The sequence below is a fragment of the Nannospalax galili genome, unplaced genomic scaffold, assembly GCF_000622305.1.
Source record: "Nannospalax galili isolate Female #2095 unplaced genomic scaffold, S.galili_v1.0 scaffold205, whole genome shotgun sequence".
Lineage (NCBI taxonomy): Eukaryota > Metazoa > Chordata > Mammalia > Rodentia > Spalacidae > Nannospalax > Nannospalax galili.
In genome coordinates, this window is record NW_008353921.1 from 1,632,465 (window position 1) to 1,647,874 (window position 15,410).

A 15,410-nucleotide genomic window follows, 5' to 3' on the forward strand; every position below is an offset into this window, starting at 1 on the left:
CCGCCTGCCTCTGCCTCCCAAGTGCTGGGACTATAGGCATGTGCCACCATGCCCAGCTCAATGACTTTTTTAACTATTTTGTTGAATTTTGAGGCATTGGCTGATGACTCCATTCTGGGAAGGATTGTGTGGCCATTTGCATGGTTCTCTCAGTGTCCCCCCCCGTCTCCACATCTCTAGGTTTCAGATATTGGTGGCTGCTGTTGTCACAAGGCTTAGGTTTACAACCTTCACATCCTGAATCTACAATGATAATTGCTCAAGTCATTCACTGTTAGTTCTGTATTTGTTCGGATTCACTCCAAACCATCAGTTCTTACACCACAAGCTCTGCACGCATGAATCTTTGATTTTATTCACTCCTAATTAGTTGGATTTGTGTTTAAGTTTTTTTTTTTTTTGAGATCTCACAGGCGGTATAGTACTCAAGTACATTCGTCCATGAAGACAATTACTTGTTAGCTTTATGTGATATTCTTGAACTGTATTTTTTTTTCTTTCAAATCTTTCAGACATCAGACAGTCTTCTAAGACTGAATGATGCCTTAGAAAGGTCTGAGGCTAGCTGACTTTCTTTTCTTCTTTCATTGTGCAGAATGCTCTGTGTCTAGAAAACAGACCAATTCTTTATACTAAGGTTTAACAACTTAACTAGGATATGTCTTGCTGTCTAGCACTGTGTACCAAATTTTCCTGGTGTGCATGTGTGTGTGTATGTGTACATATATATATATGTATATATGTATGATATATACTTTTTTATTGTTTTTCTAAAATATATAGCATGAAATATATAACATTTCTTTTTTAAATATTTTATTTATTATTTTTATTTTATGTGTATGAGTGTTTTCCCTACATGTATGTGAGTGCACCTGTGTCGTGCAACGCCACAGAGGTCAGAAGAGAGCTCTGGATGCCCCTGGAACTGGAGTTAAGGATGGTTCATAGCCGCCATGTGGGTGCTGGGAATCAAACCTGGGTCCTCTGCAAAAGCAGTCAGTGCTCTTAACCGCTGAGCCATCTCTCCAGGCCCCATCCTAACCAATTTCAAGTGAAGGAGTCTGTGTCATTATTCTTACTACACTGTACAACCTTCATTATTATCTCTTTCTGAAAAGCCTTCAGCCCCTCAAATAAAAATTAATCAGCAATTTGAAACTGCCCATTCCCTGTATTTTCCATTTTTTAAGAATTTTTGTCTGCGTGTGTGTGTGTGTGTTAGGTGTATGCATGTAAGTGTGCAGATATGTACACCCACATGTAAGTGTGCAGAAGCTCGAGCAGGAGCTTCTTTTTCACTTCCCACATTAGTGCCCTGAGATAGGGTCTCTCACTAACTGGAAGTTCGCCATTTTAGGGAGGCTGACTGGCCATTAAACTCTCTGGATCTCCTTGTCACCGCCCTGCCAAGGCTGGGGTTGCAAGAATGTACAGCCAAGCCCGGCTGTAGTCTCCGTATTTCTTGTAAGTGCAATCTTTTTGGATAAAAAGTAACAGTTGTTGGGAAGACGCAAGAAGGTTGGCTCACTGGTGCACTGCTACTGGGTAAGTGAAACTGCAGCTACTTGCAACGCTTTTAATTTGCAAACTTGTGTGCTTCTTTTTGGAAGCCAAGTAACACGATTCTGCTCTCTTGAACCTCAGCTCTGCTACATAAACTAGCATCTGACCTCATGCAAGTTACTCAACTCAATTTCTCCATCTGTAAAGTGGAAATGTTAATCATACCGGCTTCAAATTATTGCAAAAAATTAGATAAGTGACTCTCTTTTTTAAACTCTTATGCATAGGTAACTCAAGAGTTTGTTCTTACCATTTTATTATCTTAATCTGTCTTGTTCTATATTTGAATAAATGAAATGGTACCTGTGTGTATGCAAATAGATACCACGATAGCAATAGGATGCAGATACTATTTATCTGTATGTCTTCATTAGTCATAGACGAAACAGTCCTCTTTATACATCACCTATCTTTTATTTAATATGTATTTATTTATACATAGGCATACATGCCAGCATGAGTTTATGTGGACCACTGTGTGCAGGGGGTCATGGAGACCAGAAGACGGCATCAGATCTTCAGGAGCTGGAATTACAGGTGGTTGTGAGACACCACGTGGGAGGTGGGAACAAAACCCACATCCTCTTCGAGATCAGCAAGCTCTCGTAGCCACTGAGCCATCTCCCCAGCTCCTCTCTTCCACCCACTTTCCCTTTGCTTTCCCTTTGACTACCACTTTCCCACCTGCATCCACATACCCATTAAGACCTCGCACTATACTTTTTCCCAGCAGTGTTTATTGTTTTGTTTTTTTCCTGTTTTTACTGTTATGTAACTTGTAGTCTCGTTAATCCTGTGAATGCTCATTTTGTTTCTTTTTGTCCCCGTTCACCTCATTCTGTTCATTTACTGCCTCATCCTCAAACCTGTATTTTATCAACTTGTTCATATAAAGTTGTTCATAGAGCAAAACAATTGTGGACAATTTAGTTCTGTTCCTTAATGTCTGTTTCTTTTCTTTCTAGGTTGGAATCATTGCTCTTACATGGTCCAGCCCCTGCTTACCGGCTTCACCTTTTTTCCTTTCTTTCACTCCTCTTCCTGGTTTTGTTTGTAATGTCCTTTAATGTTGCCAAAATATTCCCTCCCCCTCTTGTGCCTACGTGGCTCTGCTTGGGTGGTTCCATCCTGACATTCGATTTGCTGTGATATACAGCATGCAGGGTGGGTACCCGACTCTCTTCCCACCAGAACAGGGAATAGTCTGTTTTCTCCTGGAAACTGAAGTTTAAAGATGACCATTCTTTGTTGTGCCTCATTTCTGGGCCTTCTGGAATTGTGAGAATGAAGGACAGAGCTCAGCCAAGGCCTCTTCTGACATCCTCAGGCATTGCACGACATGGGTGCACTTACATAAACGCAGGCAAAACACTCATACACATGAAATAAAAATAAAAAATAAAAATCTAAAGATTCTATGACATCATCCTCAACATCTGAATCATATTTTCCATATATAAGGATAATAATAATTATAGTACTAAACTCAAAGGGGTTTTTGGAGTATTAAATCTACTTAGTACCTAATCTATGTAAACTGCTTTGCAAACTTAAATTTTATGTGATGAATAAATGTAGTTGTAAACGAATGAGGTGTTACTCTACAATAATGAGGTTTTTTAAATCTAATTCATGGGATTACAAAATGTTAGCACCTCCTGAAACCCTAGTAACTATGTAGTTCACTCCCATTACTGATATGTAAGGATGCAAATACTATACTTCATGGGGAAGTTACAAATATGATAATTCTGTGATTATAGCTTCCTGAAAGGCAAGTCACTCCTAAGAAGTCATCTTGAGAATAAACCTTGTATGGTAAGAAGAAAAAATTATATTCATTTCCTAGAAAGGTGGTTCTACCAATCAGTAGCTTTCTTGCTAATAAAACAAGATGGGTTTAAGCATGCAAACTTGTAGGTAGAATCTGAAAGAAAGATGAAATGTTATCCGTAACTGAGAGGGGGAAAAAAAGACAATGGAAGAGAGGAATGAGACCTAGTAAGTTTGATCAAATGCTGAGTAAGGAAAAGGAAAAGCTAAACACACACACACACACACACAAATACACACACCACACACATATACACACATACACATACACACACCACACACACACATACATATACACACATACATACACACAGCACACACACATACACACACATACACACATACCACACACACACATACACACACACATACACACACACATACACACCCCCCCACATACACACACACCACAAACACACACACACATACATGCACATACCACACACATACACACACACCACACAGACACACATACACACACAGACATACATACCACACACATAAACACACACACCACACACATACACACACACCACACACACACACATACACACACACACGCACACACACACACACACATACCACACACACCAGTGTACAGCCAGGGAGATGGCTCACTATGTCAGTGGGTCAGATACCTTTCTATTCTTCTAGTGGACCTGAGTTTGGCTCCTAGTACCCATGTAGGGAGGCTCACAACTGCTTCCCTCTTCTGGCCTCTACGGGTACCCACATGCATGCGCACACATACATACTTTGACATAGAAATAAAAAATGTTAAAAACATTGTATTAATAGACAAGAATGGGCACAATGCTAGAAAGGCTGAACAGGCTCTAGTGGATAAACTCACACAGAGGGACATCTGTGTCTACAAACTTAACTCTATAGGCCTTTAACCTATATGACAGAATTAGGTGGGCTATGGGGGTACAGACAGCAGAAGGAGTCCCAATTAAGATATATGCATGAAATTCACCAAAATTCAATAAAAATATACATTTTAAAATACATAGGAGGTTTTTTATGTTAATTTCCAGTTCTTTGCTCTGAAGTGTGCCCTGTCTCCATCTTGCTTAAGGAATGATCAGTAAATTCTCCACTTTACTGATAATTTTGCAGGAGGTCCTTTGGAAGGGGAACTCATGAATCCACTTAAGTTTAAGTGAAGAACAAATAGGGACAGAATATTTATTGGCAGAAGCTGGGGATATGGATCCCACTGGATTTCACTTATAGGTCAGTTGTGTCTTCCCACGGTAAAGGCTAGTCCTGCAGGACTTAGGTCTTACTATCCTTTCAGATGACCGGGTGGAGAGAGAGGAGTATTAACTTAAAACTGAAAGCACAGTGGGAACTGGAGACGAGCACAGAGACGAGAACCAGGTAGCAAAGTTACTTTGTACCACTTGCTTCAGCCCGGCGAAGACCAAAAGTTTTGTCAACTCTAAAACTCAGTTGCTTTCCAAAAAGTTTTAGCAAATTTGCATAATCTGATATTAAGATCAATTTAAGGTGTACACAGAAAAGCAAAGGTGTGTGTGGGGAGGTATACCTGCAATCTCTTGGGAGATGGAGGCGGAAGGATTGCAAGGTCAGACTGGACTACAAAAAAAGGGGGTTAGGTACATAAATTTAAAAATTAAATAATTATGTTTAGCCCAACATATAAACTAATTATTGACATTACTTATCTCACAGAGTTCCCTTGATGATCAAGTATCCATAAGTATACTTTTTAAAAAATTTATTTATTTTGTGTGAGTGGGTGCACACCTGTGTGCGGGGTATATGTGTCAATTTGTACCCATGAAGGGGTCAGGAGAGGACATGGGGTGTCCTGTCCTATCACTCTCCAACTCATTCCTTTGTGATGGGGTTTCTCAATGAACCCAGAGCTACACTTTCCAGCAAGCTCTGGGGATCCTCGTGTTTCTATCCTCCACTGCCCTGGGGATCCAAGAGTACATGGCCATGTTCGGTTTTTGAACATGGGTGCTGGAATCTGAACACAGATCCTTATGCTTGCACAGCAACCATTCTTACCACCGAGCTATCTCTCCAGCTCACAACTATATTTTTGAAAAAGTATTTAAGCTCTGAAACCAATGAAAACAGAAAGGGTCTCAGTTGATAGGACTTTTCCTTTGAATTTGATCAAATTCTCTTTAGTCACTGTTTTCATGATTGAAGAACTGTTTCACATCTTTTTATCCTCTTCCTCACCTAACATTCTTCTCCATTCTTCTTTTTCCTTTTAACTTACCTGGATTCTCTATGTTGTCCCCTTTCCCAGTCAACTGCCTTTATCTCACTCAGTATTCCTGTGTTTAATTAACTTCATAGCACACACTGCATTACCATTCTCTGTTCTATGGCCATTGGTGAGGTACTAGGGAGCTATAATCCATGTCAAGTATATTTCTGTTATCATGATGAGGTTGATGTTGTTACAATCACAGCAGTTTGTTTTCTTCTTTCTGGATAGTTCTGGGGATTGAGCCCTCAAGAGTAGGGTTCTGACTGATAAGTTTCCCAAATAAAACGAGAAAGGTATCTAAGTTGCCCAAACACAGAAACATGTCTCACAACACAGAAAGAGAAGAAACATGAAAAATCAAGACAACCTGACTCCTCCAAAGATTCATAACTACTCACTTACTAAATCCAAATATACCGAATGGATAAAATGCAAGATAAAGAACTCAAAACGTTACGTGTAAAATTGGTCAAGGACTTTAACCAAGACGCAAACAAGCAGGTAAATGAAGCAAGTGATTCAAAACCTGAATGCAAAGGTAACAGAATAGAAGGGAAAGTCACCAGCACAGACAGAGAAAGTAACAGGTTAGTTTTCATTGTTAACCTCACACAGTCTAGAAGCACCTAGGAAGAGAATCTCAATGAAGTACTGTCTAGATTAGGTTGGCCTATGGGCAGGTCTATGGAGGATTATCATATCAGTGGGATGACTCACTCACTCATAATGGACGGCACCATTCCCTAATGGGGCAACCTGGATCACAGGAATAGAGGAAGTGAGCTGAGCGCTAGTAAGCATGAATGCAATAATCCACTGCTCTCTGCTCTTGATTTTGCATGTAATGTGACTGGCTGTTTCAAATTCCTGCCACTCTGCTTTCCCCATAATGGTGGATTGGAGCCAGTAATTGTGAGCCAAATAAACTCCTTCTCCTGTAAGTTGCTTTTGTCATGATATTTAATCACAGCAACAGGAAAGGAAACCAAGACAACCAGCAATGGGACAGATGTCAACAAAATGGATAAGAAGGTCAGCAGCATGGATGGTAATTCAGCAAAGAAATTGTGATTTTGAGATTAAAAAATATCAATGTTGGAATTGAAAAAGTCAAAGAATCAAATAAAACACAGTAGAAAGCATCATCAATAAGCTGAATTAAACAGAAGAAAGAATATCAGGGACAGAGAATAAGGCTGAAAAATACTACATTCAGGCATTAATGAGAAAAATAAAGAGATGGCCAAGACCACAACACCCAAGGATATGATAGAGAGACAAACCCAAGAATCCATAGAGTAGAAGGAGCTGAGATTAAAAACTGAAGATGTAGAGGATACATCCAGTGGGGACTAGAGGGATGGTTCAGCAGTCCTGGCACCCACGTGGTGACTAACAAACATCCTTAACTCCAGTTCCAGGGGATCTGAAACCCTCTTCTGACCTCCATGGGCACTGCACAATATGGGTGCATTTACACACATTGTATCAATATACTCATAACATACAATAAAAATAATACAATATTTAAAAAGAAAATACATTCAATGAAATTATAGCAGAAAAGAAATCATGAATTCAGGGGATGAGATGGACATCCAAGCACAAAAGTATTTGGAACCCCAAATAGAGATGACAGAAAGGGATCTCTCCATGATGCATTGTAGTCAAGTTGTCAAATGCAATGATGATGAACACTATAAGAAAAAATGCTCACTCGTTTACAAAGGGAAACACATCAGAATAACGTGAGACCTCACAACAGAAACTCTGAAAGTGAAGCGATCATGGAATGATCCATCTCAAGCCCTGAAGGTAAATAACTCCCAACAAAGCTTGTTATGTTCAGCAAAGTTATTTCTTAAATTTGTGAAGAAATAAAGATATTTCAAGACAAAGAGAAAGTATACAGCTTCATAACCACCAAGCCAGCAACACAGAAGATTTCCAAAGGCATTTTAAATCCCGAGAGAGAAAGACAGTCTCAATCGTCAGAGTTCAGGGAAGAATAAATTTCATGAGAATAAATAAAAATTAGGAAAGAATCCAACATGTCCAACATAGAAAACTAGAAAACCCTTAATATGAATAAATGGGAAAGAAAAAAATATACAATAATTCAACCAGCCAGTTAAACCAACAAAATTGTAAAAAAAAAAAAACCTCTGTCAGTAGTAACCCTAAGCAGAGATGGTCTTTACTTTCAAAGTAAAAGATGGAGACCAGCTGATTAGACTAAACAACAAGATCCAAATATCTGTTATCTCCAAGAAACATACACTAGCAAAGACATCCATAGGCTGAGTAGGAAAGTCAGTTTGCTAAGCGCATGGAAGTTAAAAACAAACCTATATAGCTATTTTAATAACTGATAGAGTATATTTCCATCCAAAATTAGTCAAAGGAGGTAAAGAAGGGCACCATATGTTAATAATGGGAATGATCTATCAAAAAGATAAATATTCACTCAATGTTGGGGCACCCAATTTCATACACCAAACACTAATAAACATAAAAGAAAAAACAGGTCCGGATACAATAATAGTGGGTAGCTTCAATATCATACTCTCAATGATAGAACAACCCATCTAAAAATCAACAAAGAAACCTCAAAGTTAAACATAGATGAAAGGGATTTATAGCTATAAAATATTCCATCTACCAACTCAGCAGTTCATGGAACTTTCTCTCAAGTAGATTATATTTAAACAATAAAGCAACTTCTAACAATACCAACAAGTCAAAATAATTCCTTGTACCTTATCAGAGCATCATAAAATATAACTATAAATCAACAGCAAAAGAAACAACAGAAATTATAAGAATACTTCACAATTGATCAATACACTTTTTAATATAATATTAATTCTTTGAGAAGTTCCTATGATATATTTTGATCATATTCATTCCCTCCTCCCAAACTCCTCCCAGATCCACCCCACTTCATATCCTCTTTTGAACAGTGCTCTTGACTGGCAAGCATGTCAGTGAAGAAATCAAGAGAAGAAATTTTAAAATCCTAGAATCAAATAACGATGCAAACATAACTTAAGAGAACTTTTGGGATACAACAAAGAGAATTATAAGAGAAATGTTAATAGTTATAAGAACCTATATTAAAGTCATCACAGAGAGTTCAAACAAATAACTTAATTATAGACCTCAAGGTCTTAGAAAAACAGAAACAAGCCAAACCTCGAAACAGTAGGTGGAAAGAAATAATAGAGTTCAGAGCAGAAATTAATGATGTGAATAATAAAAAAACAATAGAAAGAGTCAATGAAACAAGGAGCTGATTCTTTGAAAAATAAAACTGGCAAACCCTTGGCCAAACTAACCAAAGAAAGAGAAAGGATGCTTACATAAATAAAAGGTGGGATAAGAAGGATCTATTCCAACAGATGCCAGCAAAATCCAAATTATACGGAATATTTTGAAAACTTACACTCTAAGAAACTGGAAAAACTAAGTGAAATTAATAACTTCCTTGATACATATGACCTATCAAAAGTAATTCAAGATGATATAAACAACTGAAACAGATCCACAATAAACAATGAGATTTCCTAACAAAGAAATATTGAAGACCATAGAGAGTGCCAGATTCCACTCCACATTTAAAGAAAAGCTAACACCAGTGTACCTGAAATTGTTTCATTCCATAAGTCAGAGATGGGACACTAACACACTAATTCTATGAAGCCAATGTTACCTTGATACCCAAACCGGACAAGGACATAACAAAAAAGAAAACTATAAACCAATTTCTCTGATAAACATAGATACCCAAAACAATCTCAATAAAATATCTGCAAAACTAATTCATGAACATATTAAGAAGATCATACCCCACATCCAAGTTGTTTTCATTCCAGAAATACCAGGAGAGCTCTACAAATGCAAATCAATAAATGTAGCATAAGTAGATGTAAAAGACAGAAATCACATGATCACCTCAAGAGAGAGAGAGAACAAGCTTCTTACAAAGGTCAACATGCAGTCATGGTAAACGTTTTGAAGCCAGCAGGGATAGAGAAATGTCTGCCAATACTATGAAGGCTACATACAACAAATCTGTAACCAATATTATGCTTAATTGGGATTACAATTCTAAAACTAGGAAAGTGACAATAATATCTCTACTTTGTCTAGTTTTATTCAATACAGTCTTCAAGATACAACTAGAAAAGAAATCAAATTACTGCTGTTTGCAGACCACATAATCATATGCTAAAATATCCTAAACACGCCAACAGACAATTCATATACCCAACATATACCCATATACACATATACCCATATATATGCACAAGCAAAAAAGAAAATTCATATACACATATACCCATATACACAAGCAAGAAAGCCAGATACAAAAATCAAAATACAAATATCATTAGCTTTTATGTATACCATAAAGAATTTGACATCTGGGTACTGTGGCAAACACCTTTAATCCCAGCACTCAGGAGGCAGAGGCAGGTGGATTTCTGAGAGTTTTAGGTCAGTCTGGTTTACATACCAAGTTCCAGGCCAATCAGAGCTACACAGTAAGGTGCTGTCTCAGAAAAAAAAAAAGAGTCAAAAATCAAAACAAGGAATATAAATCCCTTTCATGGCAGCTTTAAGCAAATACCAAGGAGCTGGGTATGGAGCTGCATGTTTTTAACTCTAGTACTTAGAAGGCAGAGGTAGTCAGATCTCTGTGAAATGTAGGCCAGTCTGGTCTATATAGTGACTTCTAGGAACAAAACTAATCAAGGGAAAAAAAAAGAAACAAAACTAATCAAGGAGCTAAGACTTCTACAATGAAAACTTTTAGCATTGAAAAAAGAAACCGAAGACACTGGATGATAGAAAGGCTCAAGCAGAATTCATATTATGACTATTGCTGTACTACCTAAAGTGATCTAGAGAGTCAATGAAATCCCCATCAAAAATCCAATGATGTTTTTCCACAGCACTAGAAAAAACAATTCTATAATTCACATGAAAGCACGAAAGACCATGAAGAGCCAAAACAACCCTAAGCAGGAAGAGCAAGGCTAGAAGTATCGCAATACTTCACCACAAACTGTACTACTGAGCCATAGTGACAGAAACAGCACAGTACTGGCATAAAAAACCATAAAGGTAGATCAATGGAATACAACTGAAGACCCAGGAACAGATCCATGTAGCTACACAGCCACCCAATTTTTAACAAATATGTGAAATCATACATTGGAGAAAAGACAATCTTTACAACAAATGGTGCTGGGAAAACTGATGCCCACATGTAGCAGAATAATACTAGCTCCTTCTCTCTAACCCTATAAAAACACCAATTCAAAATGGATCAAAGACCTAATTTAAGGCCTGAAACTCTGAAGCCTGTGAGAGTGGGATCCTGGAGTCAGAGAAACCAAGCATCAGAGAAACCAAGCAGCAAACCTTTTCACTGGTGGCTTCTCAGTGAAAGTCTTTTCATGCTGATTCCTCCCTTCACTTGGTAGATTTTTTTTGAGGGGGGGGGTTAATAAGCCTGCTAATTTTTTAAATAAATTAAACGTAAAGTTATAAAGCAAGCTCACTTGTAAGTGTGCATATGAAAAATTCTCCCTGAATTAAACTTAATTACGGCACAAGACGCAAATTTTTAATTTGTTTTCATTGGATTTTTGTGCATTTCATGCAGAACATCTCAAACAACCCTAACCATCTTTATACCCCCATCCCCACCGACACCCTCTCATAGCCCCCACACTGGAGCCCACAGACTGTCATCCATGTGAAGGCCCACTGTGTCAAGTCTGTATTTCCAGTGTATCCACTGAGGGCTACTCAGTCTATCTAGAGTCCCTGGTTTTATGAAAATCAGCTCTTCCGCACCAAGCAGTAATCAGTTGCCACTATTTCTTTAGCTAAGATTGGGATCTGCTGTTTATTTGCCCAGTTCTATCCTGGGTTTTTGCCGCCTGAATTTGTATGGGACTTGTGTATGCTGACACCGTTGCCATAGAATCAAAGAGGGGAATAAATAATTTTTTTGTTGCTGCTCTTTTCACAATACCTAAGAGAGGAAATCAACCTAAGTGTCCCTCAACTGACGAGTGGTTAACAAAAATGTGGTATATTTACACAATGGAGTTCTATTCAGCAGTAAAGAAAGATGAAATAATAAAATTTGCACGTAAATGCATAGATCTAGAAATATACTAAGTAACACAGACTCAGAAAAACAAATGACATATGTTCTCCCTCAAGAAAAACAACCACTGAGCCTGATCGCTAAACATAGTCACAACTGGGCTTGTTGACAGTGTGCTCATTGATTAAACAAGTGCCAAGCAGGGTCACTGGACCCTCACCTGAGTATCCAACCACTCTTCCCTTTTTAAATTCCAGGTCCTTTTAATAAGATGATGCTTATACAGCAGTCCCTTCTGCATTAAATAACTACCATCATCACAATTTCGGCTGAGCCTGATCACTAAACATAGTCACAATTGGGCTTGTTGACAGTTTTACAGCCTTGGAAGAGAAAAGATAAATGAGGGAGAACCCAATAGAGGGATGCTTTTGGAAGCCCTTGTCAAGAAATTCCAATGGACTCTCTGTATCTAGCCACTCTTTCCAACAAACTAGTCCAGCCTTGGAACAAAAGAAAAATGAGGAAGAACCCAATAGAGGAATGCTTTTGGAAGTCCTTGTCACGAAACTCCAATGGACTCTCATATGAACATTTGAAAATTTCCCTGTTCTGACTATTTTGTAGTTCCCTGTCTAGAACTTATAATGCTAATTACTCTTCCCTTTACTTCTTCACATGCCCTATTCACAATTCAAGGACTTTTTTTTTCCTCTTAAAGAGTTATGTAATAACGATTTGGGTAACCCCTTCAGAGGATGTCATGATAAGAATAGGAAGTAGGAATTGGCTAGGCAGTTAGGGTAAAAAGACCCCAAAGAAATGTAGCCAGTTGCTTGGCTAAATGTCAAAATGTCTTCGGGCCTGTTAGCAACATACTCTGTTCCAAGGCCAAAAATGTCAAAAGTATCAAAAGTATTTGGGAGCTTGTATCTAGTCCTTAAAAGATTTTAGGGTTACCTCTTCAGAAGGGGAGGGGAGGGAGTGGGCATGGATTTGATCAAAACATCTTATATGCATGTATGAAATTCTCAGTAAAGTTTTTGTAAAACAATTTTTTAAAATTTAAAACCAATGGATTTAAATTCCTCTTTATAAAATGGATCAAATATTAATCAGCTAATATACAAATATAAAAATAAAGAATTGAACATGAAGAATATTTTAAGTCATTTGAGATCTAGAAAAACTGTAAGACAGTATCTGTTTAAAGGACAAAGAAATAGCTTTTGAAGCCCCAAAACAAAGGAAAATGCAAAGTACTTTGATAACAGACAACATAAAAGTTAAATTTTTTCATGAGAGGCATCAAAACTTCTGAAAGCAATAAAAACTGGGAAATACATTTTAAAATAATTAGCCAGTGGGGGAGGGCACCCTCCTAGGGAGACCTTATAAATATACTTGGAAGATATAAAATCGACATGAACAGATAATTTAGGGGACAATCATAAAGATCATCTGAGAGCTGGGAAGGCAGCTGAATGGATAAAGTGCATGCTGTGCATGTATGAGGACCTGAGTTTGGGTCCCCAAACCCACAAAAAGTGGACATGGTGGCACATGTCTATAATCCCAGTGCTCCTAGGTTGAGACAGGAGACAGAGGCAAGAGAATCAGTGGATGCTCACAGGCTAGCTGCCTGGCATGTGCAATGATGAATAACAAGAAACTTGACTCAAAGTAGGAGATGATAACCAACTCCTGAAGTTGTTCTCGGACCTCCACCCACCCATTGTGTCACATACATGCCTGCATACACACAGGAACACATACATTGGAACACACACATCATATGTAACCTTCAAAGGTCATATATATATATATATATATGTGTGTGTGTGTGTGTGTGTGTGTGTGTATGTATTGTGTTTTCATCTGAACATAACGAAAATACAAATCAATATGATGTGGTATCATTTCCTCTCCTCAAATGAGCAAACATTTTGCAATAGGAGTAATTCCAAATGCTAGCAAATTTCAGTGAGTAACCTCTTGATGCTTGGATTACAAAATGACACAAATATCTTCTGAGAGGTAATTTAGTATGCATCATAGCACATATCATGTTAAAATACACTACCAAATGAACAATTCTGATTTACAAGAAAGATTAAAAATCCCAACAAAGATTTACATGAAACATTTCATGACAAAATTATGTATAATAATAAAAGACTGGAAGTAATTTAATTCCTTAGGGTAAAGACAAGAGTAAATAATTTGGCTTTGAAAACACTGAGTGGCAATGTGGGATAATGTAGTCTATGCAAAGGTTCAGTCATTAAAAAATAGTCAATGACCAAACATTCTCAGATAAACCTTGCCTAGACATATATTGTATTCCTCAATCTAGTTGTTAGACCCAAGCTTTATCTACATGGCACATGGTAATTAAAAGTATCAGACTGGTGGAACTAACCTTCTTGGATGTTTAGCAGCCATACTTTGAGGCCTATACTAATTTGGTCAGAGGGACATAAAGGATAGTTTTTGCTCCTTGCCCTCCTAGGTTGACTAAGTTCTAGGGGACTATGATAATCTCTCAAAATGTCCTGTAACTCTAGTGAGTTACCTGTCCTCTTGACTAAGGAGGCCATGGAGACCCCACCAGATGGACTTGAACCAGTATCTGGTCTACAAAGAAGAGGGTCAACACAGAGGAAACATTTCCTCCATGCTTCCAAGCGAAGCCAGCCATGGTCAAGTAGGAACTTTGACTTATCTTCACATAGACAGAACTGGTAAAAGAAAGGAGCCAGGGGCTCCTCCCAAGCCCATGTGACCCCTGAGGAAGAGAACCTCAAACGGCGTTAGGGGTAAAAATAAATAGGTTTATCTGGGCCAACTATAGGGTCTTAAACACCCAAAAGGAAATTATAACCAAAGATTAAATGGGTCAATATAATTTCTTAAGAGTCCATATGTGTAGCTAAAGGCTATATTACAAGAAACAATGCTAGACAGGAGATACCTTTCTTTGAGTCGTTGGCCAGGGTGGCCCGAGACTCCCAGACAGTACCCAGCATAGAACTGGGAAAATAAACAGCAGACCCCAATCTTATCTAAACGAATATTGACAACTGATTGCTGCTAGATGAGGAACAGTTGATCTTCCTAAAACAAGCCTCTCTCGATAGGCTGACTAGATTCAGCAGATGGACAAGCACTGTGGAATGGCTGGGGGTGCCAACAACACAGTGGACAGTAATAGGGATGAGAGAGTATAGGGTCTCCAGTGTGGGGGGGGTCTCCAGTGGGGGGAGGCTATGGGAGGGTGCCATTTGGGAAGCGGTTATATAGATGAATAAGACTGTTTGGGATGTTCTGTATGATATACAAACAAAAATATCAACAAATTAAAAAATGAGTTATATTTGAGGAGGAAGCACAAAAATTTACTTCATGTTAATTAGTAGAGGTTACAAACATTACCATTGAAATTTACCTGATGACTTTATATCCATACTCAGGTGCCAAGGATCTGAGTGTAACCAACTGTGACTAGTAATAATCAGATACATAGAGATTACAGACGCATGTGCAAACATCTAAGTGTTAACAGCATTAAAAATGAGTCTTTCTGTAGGAAACAGTATATTTTAAAATGAAATGGAGATCTTT

The 15,410-nt window shown here is 38.1% G+C and overlaps 1 protein-coding gene across 6 annotated transcripts in view; it reads right to left on the reverse strand.

Annotated features, from left to right (window-relative positions):
- Ptprt (protein tyrosine phosphatase receptor type T) overlaps nucleotides 1-15,410 on the reverse strand; it is a 1,217,152-nt gene that overhangs the window by 820,409 nt on the left and 381,333 nt on the right. The window lies entirely within an intron of this gene.